The sequence below is a fragment of the Zalophus californianus genome, chromosome 13 (genome assembly GCF_009762305.2).
Source record: "Zalophus californianus isolate mZalCal1 chromosome 13, mZalCal1.pri.v2, whole genome shotgun sequence".
Classification (NCBI taxonomy): domain Eukaryota; kingdom Metazoa; phylum Chordata; class Mammalia; order Carnivora; family Otariidae; genus Zalophus; species Zalophus californianus.
Window position 1 is genome coordinate 66,822,856 of NC_045607.1, and position 20,700 is coordinate 66,843,555.

General features: G+C 38.4%; 1 protein-coding gene and 1 long non-coding RNA gene across 8 annotated transcripts in view; one reads left to right on the forward strand and one right to left on the reverse strand.

Moving 5' to 3' along the window:
* Nucleotides 1–20,700, reverse strand: part of AOPEP (aminopeptidase O (putative)) — a 347,525-nt gene that overhangs the window by 229,673 nt on the left and 97,152 nt on the right. The window lies entirely within an intron of this gene.
* The window catches only part of LOC113934223, a 32,091-nt gene continuing 29,832 nt past the window's right edge, over nucleotides 18,442–20,700 (forward strand). The window contains exon 1 of the long non-coding RNA XR_003523596.1: nucleotides 18,442–18,487. This is a non-coding gene — a long non-coding RNA (uncharacterized LOC113934223). The remainder of the gene's footprint in view (nucleotides 18,488–20,700) is intronic.

The window sequence follows — 20,700 nt, forward strand, 5'->3', positions numbered from 1 at the left end:
AAATTATCCGAGAAAGACTTTAAAGTAGTTATAAAAATGCTCAAGGAAGTAAGGGTGCACACTCTTGAAATAAATAAAATAGAAAGTTTCAGCAAAGAAGTAGAAGATACAAAGCAGAACCAAAGGAAAATTTTAAAACTGAAAAATATAAGAACCAATATAAAAAGAAAACCCCTCACTGGATAGGCTCAATAGCAGATTAAAAGTGACAAAGACTCAATAAACTTGAAGATATAGTGGCAGAATCTAGGCTGAACAACAGAGAGAAAAAATTTTTTTTAAATGCTTAAAGCTTCAGGTTCTTATGTAATAACACTAAAAAAGGAAACATTGTGTCATTTAAAGTCCCAGAGAAATGTAAATTGGTGCAGCCACTCTGGAGAACAGTATGGAGGGTCCTCAAAAAGTAAAAAATAGAACTGCCCTATGATCCAGCAATTGCACAACTAGGTATTTACCCAAAGGATACAAAAATACAGATTTGAAAGGGTACACACACCCCGATGTTTATAGCAGCACTATCAACAATAGCCAAACTATGGAAAGAGACCAAATGTCCATGGACTAATGAAAGGATAAAGAATACGTGGTATAACAATGCTTTGAAACTAGAACTCAATCACAAGAGGAAAGTTGGAAAGAACTCAAATACATGGAGGCTAAAGAGCATCCTACTAAAGAATGAATGGGTCAACCAGGAAATTAAAGAAGAATTAACAAAATTCATGGAAACCAATGAAAATGAAAACACAACTGTTCAAAATCTTTGGGATGCAACAAAGGCAGTCCTGAGAGGAAAGTATATAGCAATACAAGCCTTTCTCAAGAAACAAGAAAGGTCTCAAATACACAACCTAACCCTACACCTAAAGGAGCTAGAGAAAAAACAGCAAATAAAGCCTAAACCCAGCAGGAGAAGAGAAATCATAAAGATTAGAGCAGAAATCAATGAAATAGAAACCAAAAGAACAGTAGAACAGATCAACGAAACTAGGAGCTGGTTCTTTGAAAGAATTAACAAGATGGATAAACCCCTGGCCAGACTGATCAAAAAGAAAAGAGAAATGACCCAAATAAATAAAATCATGAATGAAAGAGGAGAGATCACAACCAACACCAAAGAAATACAAACAATTATAAGAATATATTCTGAGCAACTATATGCCAGCAAATTAGATAATCTGGAAGAAATGGATGCATTCCTAGAGATGTATAAACTACCAAAACTGAACCAGGAAGAAAGAGAAAACCTGAACAGACCCATAAACACTAAGGAAATTTAAGCAGTAATAAAAAATTTCCCAACAAACAAAAGCCCAGGGCCAGATGGCTTCCCAGGGGAATTCTACCAAACATTTAAAGAAGAATTAATAGCTATTCTTCTGAAACTGTTCCAAAAAATAGAACTGGAAGGAAAACTTTCAAACTTATTTTATGAGGCCAGCATTACCTTGATCCCAAAATAAGACAAAGACCCCATCAAAAAGGAGAATTATAGACCAATATCCCTGATGAACATGGATGCAAAAATTCTCACCAAAATACTAGCCAATAGGATCCAACAGTACATTAAAAGGATTATTCACCACGACCAAGTGGGCTTTATTCCTGGGCTGCAAGGTTGGTTCAACATCTGCAAATCAATCAATGTGATACAATACATTAATAAAAGAAAGAACAAGAGGGTGCCTGGGTGGCTCGGATGGTTGGGCGTCTGCCTTTGGCTCGGGTCGTGATCCCGGGGTCCTGGGATCGAGTCCCGCATCGGGCTCCCTGCTCCTTGGGAGCCTGCTTCTCCCTCTGCCTCTCTCTCTCTCTGTGTCTCATGAATAGGTGAATAAAATCTTAAAAAAAAAAAAAAGAAAGAAAGAACAAGAACCATATAATCCTCTCAATAGATGCAGAAAAAGCATTTGACAAAGTACAGCATCGTTTCTTGATTAAAACTCTTCAGAGTGTAGGGATAGAGGGTACATACCTCAATACCATAAAAGCCATCTATGAAAAACCCACAGCGAATATCATTCTCAATGCCGAGAAACTAAGAGCTTTTCCCCTAAGGTCAGGAACATGGCAAGGAAGTCCACTATCACCACTGCTATTCAACATAGTATTAGAAGTCCTAGCCACAGCACTCACACAACAAAAAGAAATAAAAGGCATCCAAATTGGCAAAGAAGAAGTCAAACTCTCACTCTTTGTAGATGATGTGATACTTTATGTGGAAAACCCAAAAGATTCCACCCCAAAACTGCTAGAACTCATACAGGAATTCAGTAAAGTGGCAGTATATAAAACCAATGCACAGAAATCAGTTGCATTTCTATTAAGGAGTTGATCCCATTTACAATTGCACCCAAAACCATAAGATACCTAGGAATAAATCTAACCAAAGAGGCAAAGAATCTGTACTCAGAAAACTATGAAATACTCATGAAAGAAATTGAGGAAGACACAAAGAAATGGAAAAACGTTCCATGCTCATGGACTGGAAGAACAAATATGGTGAAAATGTCAATGCTACCTAGAGCAATCTACACATTTAATGCAATCCCTATCAAAATACCACCCACTTTTTTCACAGAAATGGAACAAATAATCCTAAAATTTGTATGGAACCAGAAAAGACCCCGAATAGCCAAAGGAATACTGAAAAAGAAAAGCAAAGCTGATGGCATCACAATTCCAGACTTCAAGCTCTATTACAAAGTTGTCATCATCAAGACAGTATGGTACTGGCACAAAAACAGACACCTAGATCAATGGAACAGAATAGAGAGCCCAGATATGGACCCTCAACTCTATGGTCAACTCATCTTCGACAAAGCAGGAAAGAATGTCCAATGGAAAAAAGACAGTCTCTTCAACAAATGGTGCGGGGTCAACTGGACAGCCACATGCAGAAGAATGAAACTGGACCATTTCCTTACACCACACACAAAAATAGACTCAAAATGGATGAAAGACCTAAATGTGAGACAGGAATCCATCAAAATCCTAAAGGAGAATACAGGCAGCAACCTCTTCGACCTCAGCTGCAGCAACTTCTTCCTAGAAACATCGCCAAAGGCAAGGGAAGCAAGGGCAAAAATGAACTATTGGGACTTCAACAAGATAAAAAGCTTTTGCACAGCAAAAGAAACAGTCAACAAAACCAAAAGACAACCGACAGAATGGGAGAAGATATTTGCAAATGACATATCAGATAAAGGGCAAGTATCCAAAACCTATAAAGAACTTATCAAACTCAACACCCAAAGAACAAATAATCCAGTCAAGAAATGGGCAGAAAACATGAATAGACATTTTTCCAAAGAAGACATCCAAATGGCCAACAGACATGAAAAAGTGCTCAACATCACTCGGCATCAGGGAAATCCAAATCAAAACCTCAATGAGATACCACCTCACACCAGTCAGAATAGCTAAAATTAACAAGTTAGGAAACGACAGATGTTGGCGAGGATGCAGAGAAAGGGGAACCCTCCTACACTGTTGGTAGGAATGCAAGCTGGTGCAGCCACTCTGGAAAACAGTATGGAGGTTCCTCAAAAAGTTGAAAATAGAGCTACCTTATGACCCAGCAATTGCACTACTGGATATTTACCCCAAAATACAAATGCAGTGATCTGTAGGGGTATGTGCACCCCAATGTTTATAGCAACAATGTCCACAATAGCCAAACTATGGAAAGAACCAAGATGTCCATCAACAGATGAATGGATAAAGAAGATGTGGTATATATATATATACAATGGAATATTATACAGCCATCACAAAAACGAAATCTTGCCATTTGCAACGACATGGATGGAACTAGAGGGTATTATGCTAAGCGAAATAAGTCAATCAGAGAAAGACAAGTATCATATGATCTCACTGATATGAGGAATTCTTAATCTCACAGAACAAACTAAGGGCTGCTGGAGTGGTGGGGGGTGAGAGGGATGGGGTGGCTGGGTGATGGACATTGGGGAGGGTGTGTGCTATGGTGAACGCTGTGAATTGTGTGGGACTGATGAATCACAGACCTATACCTCTGAAACAAATAATGCAGTATATGTTTAAAAAAAAAAAGAAGATAGTAGGAAGGGAAAAATGAAGGGGGGGAAATCAGAGGGGGAGACGAACCATGAGAGACTATGGACTCTGAGAAACAAACTGAGGGTTTTAGGGGGTAGGGGGGCAGAGGGATGGGTTAGCCCAGTGATTGGGTATTAAGAAGGACACGTAATGCATGGAGCACTGGGTGTTATAAGCAAACAATGAATCATGGAACACTACATTAAAAAAATTAATTAATTAATTAAAGAAAAAAATCACTGGAAAAAAATAAAAAAATAAAGAGTCCTAAACATTTGTCTAAAAAAATATATATATATATATTTTTTTAGAACTGTTTAGAACTATAGTAACATTTCATGTGTACAAAAAAAAACAAAACCTTTCTTATCTAAATAAATGGCAACAAGTTTCCAACTAAAAAAAAAGAAAAAAAGAATATGTGGTCTGTGTGTATATATATATACATGTATGATGTGTGTATATAAATGTGTGTGTGTACTATTCCATCATATATATATATGAAAGAATGAAAATCTTGCCATTTACAACAGTGTGGATGGAGCTAGAGAGTATTATGCTAAATGAAATAAGTCAGTCAGAGAAAGACAAATACCATATGACTTCACACATATGTGGAATTTAAGAAACAAAACAGATGAACATAGGGGAAGGGAAAAAAAAGAGAGAGGAAGGCAAACCATAATAGACTTAACAATAGAGAACAAACAGGGTTGATGGAGGGAGGTGGGTGGGGTTGGCTAAATGGATGATGGGTAATAAGAAAGGCACTTGTTATGACGAGCACTGTGTGTTATATGTAAGTGATGAATCACTAAATAAAAAAATAAAGTTATATATTTTATCTATTAAAAATAAAAAAAAGAAGTTTCAGAGAAAAAAAATAAAAATAAAACATTTCTCAGATAATCTAGCAAAAAAATAAAAAAATAAAAAGGAAAATTCTCCAGGCCCAGATGGTTTCACTGGTGGTTTCTACCAAATGCATAAAAAATAAATAACACCAATTCTACACAATTTCTTACAGAAAACAGAAGAGACAAAAACCAGAAAAACAAAAAAACACTTCCCAACTCAGTTTAATAAGGCCAGAATAACCCTGATATCAAAACCAGTCAAAGATAATACAAGAAAAGAAAACTATAGGCCAATATACCTCATAAACAGATACAAAAATCCTCAAAAAATATTAGTAAATTGAATCCAGAAATATAGAAAAAGAATCATACACCACAATCAAGTTTGGTTTATCCTGGAAATGCAAAGGTGGTTCAATATTTGAAAATCAATGTAATCCACTGTATTGACAATCTAAAGAACAAAGTCCACATAATCATATTGGCTAATACAGAAAAAGCCTCTGACAAAGTTCAACATCCACTCATGTTAAAATTTCTCATCAAACTAAGAAGAGGAGAGAGTATACTCAACCTGGGGAGGACATTTACAAAAACCTACAAATAACATTATACCTAATGGTGAAAGACAAAATGCATTTTCCTTAAGACTGGGAACACGGCAAGGATGTTTACTCATACCAGTCCTATTCAACAACATATTGGAAGTCCTAAACGTGCACATAAGGCAAGAAAAGGAAGTCAAACAAATTACAAAAGAAGAAATAAAACTGTCCTTTTTTTCTGACTCCTAGAACTAATAAGTGAGAAATAAGATCTCAAATAGAAGGTCAACCCACAAAAACAAATCATATGTATATATACTAGCTATGCAAACTGAAAACCAAAATTTAAAAAGAATACCAGTTACAGTAACTCTAAAAAAAATGAAATATGTAGCTTTTGATCTAATAAAACAAGTATAGGATCTGTATGCTGTAAACTACAAGACACTGATGAAAGAAATGAAAGACCTAAATAAATGGAGAGATAAGCCATGTTCATGAATTGAAAGACTCAGAGTAAGGACTCACAGTAAAGATGTCAACTTTCCAAGTTTATCTCTAGATTTAATGCAAATCTGATCTAAATCCCAGGGGGTTTTTTGTTTTGTTTTGTTTTGTTTTGTAGATAATTCTAAAATTTATATGGAAAGCTGAAAGAATTAGACTAGTCAAAACAATTTTTAAAAAGAGGAAAGTTGGAGGAATCATAGTACCCAAATTTAAGATTATAAAGTCTTCAGTAATCAAAACAGGTATGCTATTGGAGAAGGGAAAATCACACAGGTCAATGGAAGAGATGAGAAAGTCCAGAAATACACCCACAAAAATATGGTCACTGATTTTTTGACAAAGGCGCAAAGGCAATTCAATGGAAAAAGGGTAGGGTTTCAACAAATGATGTCAAAACATCATTGGGCATACATAGACAAAAAAATGAACCTTGACCTAAATCTTACATATTACCAAAATTTTTTCTCAAATTGATCATAGATCTAAATATAAAGCATAAAACAATTAACTTAAAAAAAAATAATAGAAAATCTCCATGACCTGGAGTTAGGCAAAGAATTCCTATACATAATACAAAAACACAATCTATAAAGAAAAGACTGACAAATTGGACTCCATCAAAATTAAAATCACTTGGTCTTTGAGACTTTAACAGTATCTTGAATAATATCAGGGAACAAAAAGACAAGCTACAGGCTGGAGAAAATATTAGCACATCACATAGCTGACAAAGGACTTACATCTAAAATAAATAATGAACTCTCAAAACTCAATAGTAGGAAAACAAACAACCCAATTTATAATAGGCAAAATATGTGAACACATACTACACCAAAGAAAATAAGCATATGAAAAAATGTTTAACGTCATTAACTATAGGGAAATGCAATGAGAATCCACAATAAGATACCACTACATACTTAATAGAATGACTAATCTTTTTTAAACTGATAATACCAAGTGTTGACCAGGATGTGGAGCAAGGGGAACTCCTTTCATTGCTGATGGGAATGTAATATTGTAAAGCCACTTTGCAAGAATAGTTAGGTTTCTTATAACGTTAAACATACTCTTAACATATGACACAGCAACCCTTTTAGATATTTACCCTAGAGAAATGAAAACTTAACGTTCACACCAAAACCTGTATATGAATGTTTGTAGGAGTTCTATACATGTCTAAAGTTATGTGGCAATTACATTTTCCCTGGAAAAGGTGCATGCACACACTTGCAAATATGGGTGTGCACACGCACACAAACTAGCAGGGAAAAAAAGAAAAAAAGTCATCCAAATGTATGCGATCTTATAAGGCGCTTTCTCCTGTGGATAAACACGCCCAGCTACACACCTCTATCTACTCTGCACCCTGCATCTCTGACCTCAAAATCTCCTCATCTGGGATTGACTGATTTTGGGGTGAAAAGAGAACAAAGACAAAACAAAGAACGACAAAAGAATCCAGAAAATCCCACTAAAACATCAAACAATCAAAGGAGCCTTTGAACTCATTGCTTGGAGGAGACACTAGGACTAGCCATAAATACAGAACTGCCTTGGTCCTCTACTCCCCCCCACTCACCTGCTCTTTGGATTTTTACACAGATACAGTTTCAACTGAAGCAGAAAGAAAAAAAATTCAAGCACTGTGTTAATGTCTTTGCTCGTGTCTGGTTAATAGAGCAAAATTTAAAAATAAACAGGAGTCTCAATGCAATTCTTAGGAGGCTTTACACCTCTAATTTAAGTCATTGGGGAATGCAGGAAAGCAAGTTAGAGACCACGAGAGTAGTAAGGCTTCCTTATTTTAAAGGAGAAAAAAAGAGGCTAATTGGATGGTTGAATATTTTCTGTGCCCTCTTCCATCAATCAGTAAATTCTCTCCAATGTCCTCGCCATTTCTAGTGATGTAGAGACTAAAGGAAAATACTGGCCAAAGTTAGGAAGGCACACACCAGGGATGACCCCAGAGCAGACAACAGTTGAGCCAAAGCAAAACCTGGATTACATCAGCCCTGTTGGAGGGAAAATCAGTCTTGTATGTCCTGTGGTGGCCTTCCCCTAGCTAGACTACTGTCCATCTATTCTATTCTGCTTATTCATTTACATATAATAAAATGCACTTGTTTAAAGGGTCTATTTTGATGAGTTTCAACAAATCTGCAAGCCCACTTAACCACCACGGATGGTCAAGATATAGAATATTTTCCATCTTGCCAAAAAGTTCACTTGTGCCCCAACTCAGTTAATCTCATCTGCTCTCTGTCACCAAAGATTTATCTTTTCTAGAGTTTCATATGAATGGAATTATATCATATATACTCTTTCATGTCTGGCTTCTTTCAGCACAATGCTTTTGAGATTCAACTATGCTGCTAGATGTATCATTTATTTTTATTGTTGAGTAGGATTCCATTATATGGATAGCACCGATATACCTCAATTTGTTTATCCATGTACATAATGGCGTACATTTGGCTGTTTCTAGTTTAAGCAGCAATGAATATTTGTGTATAAGTTATTGTGTGGACATACACACATTTTTAGTTTCTCTTGGGGGACTAACTAGGAGTGGAATGGTTGAGTCATTTGGGAAATGTATATTTAACTTATAAACTGCCAAACTGTTTTCCAGAATTATTGTACAATTTTGCATCCCTGCCAGCAATGTATGATGGTTCAGTTTTTCTATATACTTGCCAAACTTGATATTGCCAGCCAGTCTTTTTAACTGTATCCATTCTAATGTGTAGAGGTCAACTGAGATGTCACTGAGGGTCAGTTTGCATTTCCCTAATGACCAATGATGTTGATCACTTTTCAATTATTTGTTGGAAATCTGCATATTTATTTTTCTAAAGTATCTGTTAAAAAATCTTTGTTGCTTATTTATTGGATTGTCTTCTTACTGAGTTGTAAGAATTATTTATTTATTACAAATAAAAGTCCTTTGTCAGACATATATATTATGAATATTTTTTCCCAATCTGTTGGCTTGCCTTTTTAATTTTTTTCACTATGTCTTTCAAATAGGAAAGATTTTTATTTTTTTTAAAGATTTTATTTATTTATTTGAGAGAGAGCTTGAGCCAGGAGAGGGGCAGAGGGAGGGAGACAAGCAGACTCCCCAGGGGGCAGGGCGCCCGACAGAGGGCTCAATCCTAGGACCCTGAGATCATGACCTGAGCCGAAGGTAGACACTTAACTGAGCCACACAGGTGCCCAAAATATTAATTTTTTTTAAAAAAAGGCTATCTAGTTGTTCCAGAACTATTTGTTGAAAAGACTGTCCTTTCCCCCCATGAACTAACCTGGCATCTCTGTCAAAAATGAATTGACCATATATTTGTGGATCTTCTTATAGAATCCCTATCCTTTCTCATGCCTCTTCTTTTTTTTAAGAATCTATAATGGCTCCTCACTGTCCATCAAAACAAGTATAAAATTCCCATTCTAACATTCAAACTACTTCAACAACTTTCTGGTTTAGCTGGACCTGCCTCAACTTTCCCCCTCCCCATACTCACCCCATTGCCCGAATACACCATTATCAGTGCTGCCCTATCATCCTGGGGACTCCTGCCATTCTTCCTGTCATCCTAAGATGCTCTTCCTACCATCCTTAAAACATCGCCTATCCTTCTCTTCATCCATGAAGCATTCCTTGGTAATTGTATATGTCAAAGATCTCTTCTCTCACTCCCTGTAGTTCTCATTATACTTATAATACATGCCAATATCATACCCTTTAATCCTTAAATGTGATTCAATATTCATTCAGCAAAGAGCTACCGAGGCTCTACCACAGCAAGGCATGGCAGTAGGCACTGAGGATAGAGAAATGAAAATAAAGGGTCATTGCCCAGAGACTTACAGACTACTGAGGAAAGAATCAAGTAAATTGACAAAAATAATTCAGTATATGTTTTCTTATACCATTCCCTATACCATGTTATAACTGTTCCATGATGTACATCTTGTATCCCTCATATAAGTATTTCAGTATAGTTCCAAAAGGACTCTTTTTTAAACAAAACCACAATACTATTATTATACCTTAAATATTGTAATAATTCCTCAATATAATCAACTATCTAGTGTTAAAATTTCCTTGATTATCTCATAAATGCTTATTTATAGTTGGTTTGTCCACATTGCAATCCAAATAAGGCCCATAATTAGAATAGAATAGGATGGTATTCCTCTACATTTCTTTTAGATTCCAATGCCCTTCTTCCTTGCAATTTATTTGGAAAAAAAACAGATTTTTGGTCTATAAGATTGCCCGGATTTTGCTCATTATATGCCTGTAGAGTCATTTAATTTGTTTCTCTGTCCTCTATATTTCCTGTAAACTGATAATCAGATCTAGAGGCTTGATCAGATTCAGGTTGTTTGGTTTTAGTTGGGCAAGAAAATTTCAACAGAGATGAGCTGTGTAACCAACCCCCCCAACACACCCCTGGTAGGCACAAATGATCATTGCCTAGATCCATTAATTAACTAGGGGTTGCAAAATACTAACACTCCATTCTATCATCACTTCTTAATTTATTAGCCAGAATTCTTCTATAAAGAGAAACTCCCCTTCTTAACAATTTGATTATGCTGCAATACAGCGTATGCAGGAAAGACAAGATAAATGCTTGATTCTTTCTCTTCATCTGTTTTCAAAATAATGAATTCATTCTCTGGCACCATTAGAACGTGAGCAATTATGTGAGTTTATTTTTATTATTATTAACTCATGGATTTAAACATGTTTGATGTATTTTAAACCACTGCGGTTACTATTCTATTGATGCTCAAACTGCCCCGTTGGGAACCTCTTTAGTTTGGTTCCTGAGTCCCTTGGTTGTGGCTCCTGTAGTCTTTGACAGTTTCTTTGTTTTCTGGCATGACCAAAAAAAAAACCGCTCCAGGCACAAGTGGTACATTTCCTGCCCCAAATTTTGAAACAATCATTTCTCCAAGGAGTCCTACTTCCTTTTAGTCAGAAATGGTACTTAGAAACCACAAACTATGCTAGAGATGCTCATTGCTATACTATCCTCAGCCTTCCAGTTGACACAGATAGGAGATATTTCTTCTCAAGATGAACTACACGATGTCAAATTCATGACTGCAGAGTTTTTACTTAACTTCATCAGTTTTACATCCCGATCTTCTCTCTCCCATGGCTTAAATCTCAGTCCCCTAAAACACCAACATAATTACTCATTTGCTTTATCTTAAAATAGACAACAACCTCATATTAATAATATCATCACTACCACTCACGATAGACCAGAGTAATTCCACTAGAAGTATACAATCAAATTACTGTACTTTAAAGTCCTTGGAATAGTACTCTGCATAGTTATGCTGCCAATCTTAAACACAGTTAAGTTCATTTGCTTCATTTTGCTTTTAATTTTTAGGGATTGCTTAAAAAATACTTAGGTTTATAATTATGTACAATATTGTCTTGGTTCCAAACTCAAATCTATTAACACAAGGTGTAGTTAAAAGAAGGGTAGCTCCTATCTCTGTCTCTGTCATCCTATTCCCTTCCACTATAGGTAGTCATCTTAAGAAGTTTTATCATTTATATTTCCACTGTTTTTGTTAAATACCAAAGGAACTGATGTTTAGTACCAATTTAACAATTCATACTACACACACTTTCTCCACCTTGCTTTTTTCATGTAACAATACATCTTAAAGAACACACAGCCTTAGAGACAGTCTGCATTTCTTTTTACAGCTACCTAGTGCTCCATTATGTGAATGTACGATAATTTCTCTAAATCAGTCCAAACTGATGGGCATTTGGGCTATTTCCAGCCTCTTGCTGTACCAACAAATAACCTTATACATGAGTATTTTCCTGTTTTTGCCAATGTTTCTTTAGGATAATATCTTAGAAGCTGGACTGTTGAATAAAAGAACTACCTAATTTTGTTAGATATGTAAATTCCCCTCCATGGACGTTAAACTGTTTTGCATTTCTACCAGCAATGTAAAGTGCCTGTTTCCCTGCAGCTCCACCAACAAAGTATGTTGTCAGACTCTTGGATCTTTGCCATTCTGATAGGTAAGAAATGATAGTGGTTTTAATTTGCATTTCTCCTATGATGAGCAAAACTGAGCATCTTCTTATAGGTTTAAGAGATATTTGCATTTCTTTCTGTGAACTGTTTATATCTGTAGCTCATTTTTCTATATGGTTATTGGGGTTTTTTTTTCCTCTTTCATTTTTAGAAGCTCATTATTTATTTGTCTATGGCATAAAGTGCAGATATTTTTTCCCAGTGAGTCATTTGCTTTGCTTATTTTTCTTTTACATGCAAAAAGTATTTTGTTTTCATGTGCTCTAATTTATCAATCTTTCATTTTATTGGTCCTGGATTTTGAATCCAGAAGTTTTCTTCAGTTGGAGGCTAAAAAAGGAATTCACTCATGTTTTCTTCTAGAACTTAACACAATATGTTTAATGATCTTCACCTTTTCCCCTTCAGTCCCTTTGAGTACATAGAAAAAGTCCTTATGTCCAGGCAATTCACGTGTTGAAAGCAGCTCATTTCCCATTTTCAAAATCAAACATCAGATGGTGTTCATGTAGTCACTCTGCTAATGCTGTTCTTTCACACACTTGAACCCTTGGATTGTACAGGCAAAGCAAAGGGATGGGGCACAGTTTCTACCGTCCCATTCCAGTGCCCTGGCATCCGTCATGGGCGTGGCCCGTTTTGTCAAGTGCATCCAATTTCGGGATGGGGCACAGTTTCTACCGGCCCGTTCCAGACATATATCATGTTTCCCATCTAAAACACTTCTTCATCAATAGGCTTTTAGGAGAATGACTTCCACAACTGCAGTCCGGTATGTGGTTAGACAATGGCCTCACTTCTTTGGATTTCAAAATGAGGCCACAGAAAAGTTCTGATTTTTTTAATGTTAAAAAACATAAATCAGTGTTGTTCAGATATTTGATAATAATCTAAGAGGAAATAATAACCAGGCCTACCTGGCTTTCAATATAAAGCAGTGTATCTTATACTTAGTTATATAAGAATCACATACATAGAAAATCAACTCTGTTTGCTCTCCTCATGCAGGTTTCCTCATTTCCCAGGTTTCCCTGGGGAAAACAAAATAAAACAAAACAAAAACAAATGGTGCTCAAGAGTCTAAATCCTCTGAAAGTCTATCGTATCCCCAAATTTCTTAAATTGCTTTTTTTGTCCCCAGGTTCTGAAACACTCTGAAACCGATGACTATTTTGTTGACAGTTGTATCCCTGGGTATATCACACGTTTGTTGAATTAAGGAATAAAAATCTGGGGCAAATGGGTATCTATATGCAAAGGATGACGTTCTCATGCCACACACAAAACTCAACTCAAAATGGATTAAAGACCTAAACGTAAGAGCTAAAGCCATAAAACTATTAGAAAACATAGGTGCGTATCTTCATGACCTTGGATTAGGCAATAGTTTCTTAGATATGACACCAAAGGCGCAAGCAACAAAAGGAGAAACAGATAAACTGGGCTTCATCAAAACTAAATTTTTATGCTTCAAAGGACACTATCAAGAAAATTGAGAAAGCGACCCACACAATAAGAGGCATACATATCTATCATCTGCTTCCATGCTTCTTATAAAGAGATTCCCCAGCATCAACCCCAAAACCACAGTTCTCCATCCCCTTCTTTGCTTGTTTTCTGTCTCTGGTCGTCTCCATTTCTTCTCCTCTTCTTTTTCCTCTTTTAGTTCCCACTCTGTTTCTCCTTTTTCTTATTCTGTGTCTAGGGAATGCAATTTATATTTTTATTTTTATTCTGGATTCTGGGGGTTTTCTTTTGCTTTTTTTTTTTTTTTAAGAAACACCACGAGGGAATTTGTTTGAGCGTTAAAGAGCCTGGGTACCACAGAGTCTTTGCTATATACTACAGGTCGCCTGCTTCTTGTATACTTATCCAAGGCTTACGAACAGACACACACACAAAGTAGGCCTTTGATCCTGAAAACGTAGGGATCCCACTGGGATGAGGATAAATATTTATCTCTATTTGCTTTTTTCTGTTGGGGCCTGGTTTCTGGCTTGCTCAATGTCCTATTTGGCCAAAAACCAGCCAGGTCAGGAAAAGATCACTCCACAGTTCCAGCCTTGAAAACATGCGGGAAGAGCCTCCACACAGTTCCCATATGAATTTTAACAGGGTCATCCGAGTACACTATGAGTATAAGGAAGTATGTAGGGAGAAAAGACATTCTCTGCACTCACGCTAAGTTAGAGCAGAAAACCAAATATAGAATATTCTCTTATGAATTTCTTCCCATACCCTTACCTAAGTAAGGACAAGAAACATTCCAGGAATGTTCTAGGAGGACTGAAAAGCTATCTCGTGGCCACAGTAGAGGAAGAAGTAAAAAGCGTTTGAGGTCACAAAGACCATGATTTTCAAACCCTAGTTTTGCTACCTATGAAGCAAGTCTCACTTTCCTAAACTGCAAAACAAAGATAATAAAAACCTGCCTTACAGAGTTGTTGAAAGGATTTATAGACATCATGTATGTAAAGCACAGGGCACAGTTTCTGGGACATACCAGCAATTCAATTTTGGTAGAAATATTAGATACGTCCCACTGTGTCTCTAGAGCTTCAGGTCGTCACCACGTTCCTTGGTCCTAAACTGGAAGCCATAGAAAAGAAGACAGGTTGTTCTCTGGCTCTCAAATGGAGACCGGCTTCTTAAAAAGGGCATGTACCCACCTCTCCTGCAAACCATACTAGTTCAGTGGAAGGCAAGATCTATCAAAAGCCAATTGTTAGCTCCACTGGGCATACACCGTGTAGGGAAGGCACAACAAGCAGATTCCCTAAGCCACTGCTTCTGCAAAGATGAAGAATGGCTTTTGCACAGAGCTTGGGCAGGCAGACGTTTGTAACCCCCCAGTGCTGCCATCACCCGCCTCACCACCCAGCACCACTGTGACTTCCCCTGCTTGCACTGTTGGTGCTGCCAGGCCTACCACTGTGGCTACCGCCACCTCCACCAGTTACATCAACACCATCCCCAGGACCAATAATACTTTCTCTTCTTCCCCCATCACAACCACCACTACCATCAGTATCACCACATGGCATCAATCAAAACCCCAGCTGCTAAAGAAGGAATAGTTGAAGGTAAACCTGCTTTACCTGAAGCCTTAAAGAAGGTTCTATTTGGAGAACTTTTGAATCACGTGTGCAAACAGTGTCACACCCATCTCTCAGCAGGTACAAATATGGCCCCACCTAAAGCTACTTGCTGCAGTAACTGCCATGGAGCCGAAGAGAGACTCCCAGAGAGGCAAACTCCCTCCTCTCCTTTCCTACCCTTGTGAGACACAGAGCAAGGGCTAGGACAAGGTTGTCAGGATCCCAAGTGGGTTTCTAACATGGCTTTGTCCCTGGGCTGCTCACTGTGTCCCAACAGGCATGGCCCAGAAGGCTAGGGCTGGGTGGGATAAGTGAGTAGCCATGGCCTCATAACCGAAGGGCTGGCCATATTTCCATCTGCCGGGAAGAGGCTGTTGTGTACTCCTTGGCCAGGGGTTTTGTTACAATGACTTGAAGCCCACTGACAAAGGAGGCTCACGTCTTGGAAGAACAAGGTGGGCGTTTACTAGTGCCCTGCCTGTCGCCATGAGGAACACTGAAACAATATGCTTTTTAAAAATATCTCTCACAGAGATTTTGCTCTATTTTCCTTTGAAGGCATAACAAATATCTAAAAACCCTGCCCACATTTAAAAAAAATGGGTCACACATTTTTGCTTAAAAAAAAAAAAGCTATTTTTATTTCCTTGTATCCTTGTAACAGTTATAAGCAGCTAAACTGAATTTTTAATTATCCTTTTTAAAAAGATTTTTTAAGAAGTAAAAGTTATTCCTAGGCTGACACTGAATATGCCAGGTCTGTAGCTAGAAGCAAATTTTTATAGCTGGTTATAAACCCCTGAAATATGAGTTTATACTGGAAAAGCTGAAGCAACCTTAACTCTAAGTACGCCGATGGGCGCCACTTTAATTACAGTCCCAGAATCGAATAAAACACAGTCTCTCTTCTACAGTAGCATCACAAAGAACCCCATTAACTCTCCAATTACTAAATGAGGAAACAACATTCTCTAGAACCCAAGCCAAGGAAAAAAGAACAGTGCGTGTTCCAACGTAAAACCTTACAACTGGGCTTCAAAGTTAGTCTAAAATAAGGAGGCGCTCCCCTGCATGGGTAATGTTTACTTCGCTTATTTAAAATAAGTTAGTGTGTTTGCCAAGGCTCACATAAGACTATTTGTTTAACAAATAAAGATGTGTGTTTCCTGGAGTGTTTCTAATTGGGTTTGAGATCCCACCTCCTAAGAAATTCTGGGCTTGGATACCTCCCACAGGCCCGGTGCCTTTGACCATGTGGGTATCCCGTATCGAGGGGAGTGGAGGGTCTGGTGCTCATAAGGGAGCATGCACATGGCAAAATCTACAGAACAAATGGTTTGCGTCCCACCAACGCATCCATCACGCTTTCAACAGGAAAGAAAACTGGGGAAGGTCAAAACGATATCCAGTAGGATTTGTAAATTGAGCTATTCAGTAGGCAAGCAAACTTTAAAAATAGCAACGTGGGGGAGGCAAATTTCCCCTCTTCTCCTCCCTTCTTCCTCTCACTCCTGCCTCCCCAATCTGCCCTGCCGCCCCTGCTGTCTTTGCAACAGCAGTGAAGCAACCCTGTTTTCAAAGCCATGCTAACATCTTGGGAAATGCCAGGGCAAAATCAAAGATTCTTTGGCTGGGCGTGTAATATAAAACTTGAAGTTGTTCCTGTTAAATAAAAACAGCCATGTTAATTTTGGTGCCATTGAAAACACAGGAAAATGCTGTTGCCAAATGGAAAGGGGGAAAAAAAGAGCTTACCAAATGGGAAGCAGTTGTATTTTCAAGACTTGAGAAGGGTACATTACAAAAACTTGAGAGCAAAATCGAAAGAGGAAAAAGAAATGTAAAAGAACGGTTGTTTCTCTATTTAATTCTTTTCCTCCATCAAGGTAAAGGAATGCATCCCCAATTCCCTTTAGGAGACAGGGAACTCAAGTCTCCAGGGTTCACTGCCTTGCTCTGTAAATAACAAAACATTTTCTTGCTGGGGGCCCCCAAAGCTCCCCGTCCCACCCTTCCGCAAATGCTCTCAATAACACTCCCATGGTTTACAGATTCATTGAGCTATGTGGCAACCAGAAAAAATATTCTGTACTCAAGACCCTGTTTTGAGCTGAATTTGACAAACGCTTGGAGGAGCATCATTGTAGAGGCAGAAATTATTTATTTTCTGGTTCCACCTGAAAGTTAGCGACTATTCCCAGCAGTGTTTCCAAGTACTTCTGAGTTTTCAAATGCTGTAGATGCCAAACTGCACTTGTAATGATGGGTATAATTGCAAGCGATTCGCAGGAGATGATCCTTGGCTGGTTTTAACATCTTTGAGCAAGAACCAGAAAAGGAGAGAAGGAAAGGAAAGCTAAAGACCAAAGACTCTTGAAATCCTCATTTTAGGTGCATGAGATTCTGGAACGTTGATTTGCTGGGCTTTGGGGTTTTTTTTTTTTTTTTTTTTAATTCATTTGAGAGAGAGAGAGAGAGAGAGCAGGAGCTCGAGCAGGGGGGGAGGGCAGAGGGTGAGGGAGAGAAACAGACTCCCCGATGAGCCAGAGCCCCACCCAGGGCTCAGTCTCACGACCTTGAGATCATGACCTGAGCGGAAATCAAGAGTCGGATGCTCAACGGACTGAGCCACCCAGGCGCCCCTGCTGTTGTTGTTGCTGTTATTCCTAAAAAATGTGTTATGAGAACTTTTTTACTTTAACTGTAATTTGGAGGACAACTGGAATGGTGATTCCTTTCTTACCGTCTCTTGCTTAAACTGGTGTCCAGACACTGGGGAAATCAAACTAGCTATCTTTGCCAAAATTAAAATTACCTTTATCACTATAGCTGTTCCTACATGCATTCTTTCCCTCACTTTACAAATAATAAGGAAATAAGCTGAATGCCATCTATATGCCTGGTACTTTATAACATGCTGGCTGTGTTACAATCGCGCGTCAGGTGAATTCTTTTCATAGGCAGTATTTTTTTCATTCCAAAGGCATGGCTTCCACAAACTGACATCTTGGCAGTTTCCCAGATTCTCGGTGAGAGCCATGACTGCACAATAACCCTGGCCCTGAAACGAAATCCAAGTTAGATTTCCCCAGTTCTGAAGTTATTATGAAATTCTCCAAACTTGAATAAATAGATAGTACCTAAAAATTCACTGCCACTGGGCAGCCAACATTATGGCTCACTCTACACCTCCTTCCATTCTGTCTGCCATGGAAACCCAGGGAAGGACCAAGAGAAGTGTGGGGGATGACATCAGAATGGGCACTGAACACCCAAGATTCCCATGGCGGGGGGCTAGCCAGGTAAGAGACCTCATTAGGCCCTCCAGGGCATCAAGCTAAGAGGAGTTAACAGCTTCTTGAAGGGCTTGAATTCGAATTCAAGGAGAATCAAAGAACTTAGAAAAGTAATTAGATAAAATGAATTTCCAGGAACATATGCAGACCAGTCTGCAGTAAGGAATGACTAACCATGTGTTAATAAGTAGTAAAAGGGAGCCATAACAGTCCTTAAATGAAAAGCTGCCCAGCACAGTTATTAAATACAAGATCTTGGAATTGGTGAATGAAATCATGGCACCAGGGAGACATGGTTCAGACTGCAGGCTCCACAGTCAGACCCGGGTTGAGTTTCAGCTGTGTCACTTGGGAGGTTGAGCAAGATACTACTACTCTTTTCTGTTTCCTCATCTACAAAATACCAGTAATACTCGCCTCCACCCTATAGCAGCTGTAAGGCTTACATGGGACAACCCATGAAATGTCCCCAGCCCAGTGCTGGGCCTAGAATTAAGTGTTTCATAAACGGATCCTCTATTCACCAAGGAGATACACCTTCACAGCTTCCTGTGCCTGGTTTGGACTTTTCAATTTCTGGACAATGAAGAGAATTAGAAAGTGATCCAGAAGAACACAAGTGAGATGATTAAAGAAAAGGCAAACAAACCATAAAAACGAGCTCAAAACTGTCAGGACTATCTAGCCTGGAAAAGCCAAAGTTGGAAGGCTTAGCAACAAACCAAATAAGCAATAAAGCACCCCATTATTCAGCATGAGGTGACCAGCTATTCTGCTGCTGGAGTGGGGCCACGGGAGAAGGTATGTTGCTGCAGCAAGAGGAGCAAGGGTTAGCTATAAAAAAGGACTTTCTTATTGAAGAGTCATTTCCCTCAGCCTTAGAGTCAGACAAGCACAAGTCTATTTTCCATCACATCAGGCATCCATTTGAAAGCACAGGAAAAACCATCTTCCATCTGCCGTTTCAGTTTCTAACAAGATCACCACATCCTTAAAGGGGTTCAAGGGTCCTGCCAGGTAGGGGAAGTGACAAATGACCAGCAGCTCCCCTCACAGGACTCTCTGAGCCTCTGAGCCTTCTGCAATGGCTCTCTTTGTCTGTTCCCCCTAAGTGATGACTGTCCTGCCAAACCAGGATCACTGTATTTTGTGTGTGTATCTCTGGTGAGTATGTACCAGGGAGGTCAACAGGCTGAATGCTTGTGTGTGTGTGTGTGTGTGTGTGTGTGTGGTGTGCGTGTGTGTGTGTTTGCACACACACAGTGCAAAGGCCTACAGCTTATATTAATTTTGTATACACTAAAATGGTTACCCTTTAAAGATTAAAAAAAATTATTTGCTATGCTGATAAAGAACATTTTCCAAATTTGTTCTTTAGTGTCATGCCTTATTAAAACTGAGATAAATCATGTCCCTTGCTTACCTCCCATTGATGTCACCGAAAAAAATTAGATTATTGTAGCCAACATGAAACCATAATGGGATAGCAGCCTAGGCTCTGCTTACTGTTTAAAATTGAGTTTTGGGTGATATGCTCTACAATTAGGTGGGGGGTGGCATATGGACATTCATCTGAACTCAAAAAAAAAAATGTTTCAGCAACTCTGCCACAATCCAACCCATTCCTTGAGAAGCCTGGAAATTCGGTCACGTTTGGTTGTTTCCATATCCCACGACTTTCCACTTCCCTTTCTGGCATTTCATTCCACTTTTTCTGTTTTCAGATCATGCTTGGCCTTCTGCCCAAGTCTGAGGATTAAAACCATTAAAAATCTGTCTTCTCAACATCCTCCTATTTTTTTTAAAAAAGAGACAGCATTAGCTCTCCCCCCTTCATTTTTTTCTCTACAGAGGTTAAAGAATATTTTCCCTTTTCCTCTTTCAAGCTTTCTGATTTGAAACCTGCACAGCGGCATTATTTTGGAAGACCGGTTGCTGACCTTTTGGCCTGGGCTCAGCCCAGCCTCTTGCCTGCCCACCTCCAAGTCTCTGGAGTAAACACTCGGCTGCTGAAAGCCCAGCTGCGGGTCCCTCGACCAGCTACAACCACTCACTCAACGCCACGGCGCAACCCAAATAAATAAAACCAACAGCTTAAACTGTATCAGTAATATTTAGTTCTCTTAACCAGAAAAATAAATGGTATTTCTTAATGCTATTTAAAAACGTCAAATATGTACGTTCATTTTGAAAAAAAAGAGGCTCTCTCTAAATTTCCA